This window comes from Leptonychotes weddellii, chromosome 10 (assembly GCF_054177405.1).
Source record: "Leptonychotes weddellii isolate Sample4059 chromosome 10, ASM5417740v2, whole genome shotgun sequence".
NCBI classification, from domain to species: Eukaryota; Metazoa; Chordata; class Mammalia; order Carnivora; family Phocidae; genus Leptonychotes; species Leptonychotes weddellii.
The window spans coordinates 21,837,978-21,842,357 of record NC_138378.1 but is presented as its reverse complement, the minus strand read 5'-3'; the positions used below and the strand labels follow the sequence as shown (position 1 = coordinate 21,842,357).

Sequence of the window (4,380 nt, the reverse complement as noted above, 5' to 3'; positions counted from 1 at the left end):
ATAATCCTTCTTATTATCTTTTGGTGTGGGGGTTGATTGAGCTCAGCTGGGCAGTTCTTGCTCTTGGTCCCTTGTGTGGTTGCGGTTAGATGGTGGCTGGACTGGCGTCATCTTACAGGCTTCCTCACACGCGTGGCTGCCAGCTGGTGCTGGCTATCAGCTGGGACCTCAGTGAGGCTGTCAGCAGGAAACTGCATGCGGCCTCTCCATGGGGCCTGGGCTTCCTCCTAGCATGGTAGCTGGGTTCCAAGGGGGAGTGTCCCAAGAGAGAGCCAGGCAGAATTGGCATCACCTTTTATTCTTTTCAACTATTTTTTTTTTTTTAAGATTTTATCCATGGGGCGCCTGGGTGGCTCAGTCATTAAGTGTCTGCCTTCAGCCTGGGTCGTGGTCCCGGGGTCCTGGGATCGAGCCCTGCATCGGGCTCCCTGCTCCACGGAAAGCCTTCTTCTCCCTCTCCCACTCTCCCTGCTTGTGTTCCCTCTCTTGCTGTGTCTCTCTCTGTCAAATAAATAAATAAAATCTTTTAATAAAAAAAAGAAAAAAGATTTTATCCATTTATTTGAGAGAGAAAGAGGACACGTGGTGGGGAGGGGCAGAGGGAAAGAGAGAAACAGACTCCCCACTGAGCCGGTAGCCCAACATGGGGCTCAATCCCAGCACCCTGAGATCATGACCCGAGCCAAAGGCAGACGCTTAACTGACTGAGCCACCCAGGCACCCCTTTTGACTATTCTTTAAAAAAAATTTTTTTTCTAGCTTTATGGAGATACAATTGACAAAGAACACTGTGTGAGTTTAAAGTATACAGGGGCACCTGGGTGGCTCAGTCGGTTAAGCGTCTGCCTTCAACTCAGGTCATGATCCCGGGATCCTGGGATTGAGTCCCCTGGTCGGGCTCCCTGCTCAGCGAGGAGCCTGCTTCTCCCTCTCCCTCTGCCTGCTGCCCCTCCGCTGCTTGTGCACTCGCTCTGTGTCAAATAAATAAAATCTTTAAAAAAACAAAGTGTACAATGTGATGATTTGACAATCATATGTATTGTGAAAAGATGAACACAATAAGGTTAGTTAACCGTATAGCTATCATTCACCTCACTTAATTCTCAGTAATTTTTTTCTTGTGGTGATAATGGTGGTGATGAGAACCTTTAAGATCTACTCTCTTAGCAACTTTCAGGTATACAATACAGTATTGTTAACTATAATCACCATCTGTACATTAGATCCCAGAACTTATTCATCTTCTAACGGGAAGTTTATGCCCTCTGATCAACATCTCCCCATTTCCCCTACCTCCCAGCCCTTGGCAACCACCATTCTACTGTTTCTATGAGTTTGGCTTTTTGACATTCCACATACAAGTAAGACATGCCTTTCTCTGTCTGACTTATTTCACTTATAATGCCCTCGAGTCCATCCATGTTGTCCCAAATGGCAGGATTTCCTTCCTTTTTTTTAAAAGATTTATTTATTTTAGGGGCGCCTGGGTGGCTCATTTGGTTAAGCGACTGCGTTCGGCTCAGGTCATGATCCTGGAGTCCCAGGATCGAGTCCCACATCGGGCTCCCTGCTCGGCGGGGAGTCTGCTTCTCCCTCTGCCCTTCCTCCCTCTCATGCTCTCTCTCTCTCTCTAATAAATAAATAAATAAATCTTAAAAAAAAAAAGATTTATTTTAGAAAGAGAGAGAGGGGTGCCTGGGTGGCTCAGTTGGTTAAGCATCTGCCTTCAGCTTGGGCCATGATCCCAGGGTCCTGGGATCGAGCCCCACATTGGGCTACCTGCTCAGAGGGGAGCCTGCTTTTCCCTCTGCCTGCTGCTCCCCCTGCTTGTGCGCTCTGTCTCTGTCAAATAAATAAAATCTTAAAAAAAAAAAGAAAGAAAAGAAAAAAGAGAGAGAGAGTGCGCACACATGAGTTGGGGGAGGGGCAGAGGGAGAAAGAGAAAGAGAATCCCAAGCAGGCTCCATGCCCAGCACAGAGCCTGGTGCGGGGCTCCATCTCACAACCCTGAGATCATGACCTGAGCCGAAACCAAGAGTCAGACACCTAACTGACTAAACCACCCAGGCGTCCCAGGATTTCCTTCTTTTTATGACTGAATAATATTCCATTGTGTGGGAAAAAGTGGCATATTTTTTCTTTATCCATTCATCCATTTATGGATACTCAGGTGTTTCCATGTCTTGGCCATTTTTTGGTATCACCTTTTATGATCTAGCCTTGGAATTTATATTGGCATCACTTCCACCATACTGTTATTTGAAGCAGTCACAAAGACCCAGTCAAATTCAGGAGAAGGGGCCATAGATTCTACCATTTGATTGGAGAGTGACAAGGTTCTAGAAGAGCATGAGGGATGGGAGATATTGATGTGATCATTTTTGAGAAGTATACTCTACCACACCAAATAAGGAGGTGGGGAGCTCTGCAGTCAGATGCCTCGGTTAGAATCCCAGCAGTACCCTTTATGACTCTGAGCCTCGTTTCCTTATCTATAAAATGAGACTAGGGGCGCCTGGGTGGCTCAGTCGTTAAGCGTCTGCCTTCGGCTCAGGTCATGATCCCAGGGTCCTGGGATCGAGCCCCTCATTGGGCTCCCTGCTCGGCGGGAAGCCTGCTTCTCCCTCTTCCACTCCCCCTGCTTATGTTCCCTCTCTAGCTGTGTCTCTCACTGTCAAACAAATAAATAAAATCTTTAAAACGAGACTAATAATAGCACCTGTTCCGTGTGATTGCTCTGAGGATTGAATGAGTCAAAGACCCAAAGAGCAGGGTAACTGGCACATGGCCAGTGTTCAGTCAATATCACTGTTGTTGGGATAGGTCATCACGCTAAGCTCTGACGAGTGTGAGTCACCATACCGGGCCATTGCCTGTTTGTATGTGTGTGAGGAAGCTTGGAGGATGTTCAAGGATGTGTGTGCACATGGGTCCATGCACACATGTCCAGAGAAGCTGAATGAGTGAGTGTATGTGTCAGTATGAGCACTTACCCAGGTGGGAACCTTGAGTGGAGGCCTGCCCATGCAGGAGGGCACATGCAGGACCATGGGTAAGTGTGGGTATGTGAGACAGGGGAGTGAGAATGACTGAGGGTGAGTGTATGTCCACAGTTGTGTACAGTTGGTACTGGATGTGGGTAGATTGAGCCGTGAAGGTCCATGAGAGTGTGGGATATGGCCAAGCATATGTGTTAGATTTTGTGTACGTATGTGCATGAGTCTGTGTGTTTTCCGAAACATATCTGTCCATGCTTGATGCTTGGAAAAAAATGAGAAGATGTAGAAACAAAGAATGCTTTCAAACCTTCCCAGGGTGTTTGAATCAAATGAACCCTTGGGGACTGTGGCCAGCAGAAAGACAAGGCATGCCAGGTGGAGTGGTGTGGAGAAAGGCTTCTCTGAGGCTCCTAATCACACTTGGGCTGAGAACCAGGGGCCCTATTAGGGCCAACAGCTTCCCACACAGAGTTGCCTCTTCATCTTGGATGACAGCTCCACATCTGGGCCCTCCTCCTCCTCATTCCCATCACTATTAGTAGGTAATTTGTTCATTCGTTCACATTTTTTTTTAGTCAACTAGTTTATTCCTTTTTTTTTTAAGCTTTAATTTTAATTCCAGTTAGTTAACATACAAATGTATGGAGCACTTCATGAATTTGCCTGTCACAGGGGCCACGCTAATCTTCTCTATATTATTCCAATTTTAGTCTATGTGCTGTTGAAGCGAGCTATTGATTCAAATATTTATTGAATACCTACTATGGACCAGGAACTATGCTAGAGGCTGGGGATAAAGCCCCTGTCCTAGAGGAGCTAATGTCTTAGTTGGAGGGGATATTATATATATTTTATACTCCCAACCCAGTACTCATCCCTAGGGATAGAAAGGGAATTAGTTATAATCCCTGTTCAGGGAGCTTCCTTGGGGGTGGGAGGCAGTTTCACACATGGGGATGGTAAGCACAATCATGTTTTGGGTGTAGGGACACTCTGCCCACAGAGATGTCCTATGGCCAGCTCAAGGTCCAGCTGCCCCATCACAAATCTTGGGACATCTTCACCACTTCTCTGAGACCAGGCCAGGTTTGCTCAGGGACCTTCAGCAGGTGCTGCCACCAAAGGGAGTTGGGGCAGAATGAAGATATGGATGCCATCCTCTTCCCATCAGGATCTAAACTCAATTCCCATCCTGGGCCCACGCCTGCCCTGCCTGTAGCACTCCCCCACTCAGCCATTCCATCACTCCTTGCTGCTTCAGGCTTCCCTATCCCTGGTCCCGCCCACATAGGTCCTTGTTTTAGATGTTTCCTCTGTGGCCTCGGAACCTCTTTTTCTATACAAAGCACACTTCTTGACCTTCCCAGAATGTTTCCTTTCA

The 4,380-nt window shown here is 47.2% G+C and overlaps 1 pseudogene; it reads right to left on the bottom strand.

Annotated features, from left to right (window-relative positions):
- Nucleotides 1–3,634: 3,634 nt before the first annotated feature.
- Nucleotides 3,635–3,731, bottom strand: LOC115941516 (U6 spliceosomal RNA; annotated as a pseudogene).
- Nucleotides 3,732–4,380: the final 649 nt, after the last annotated feature.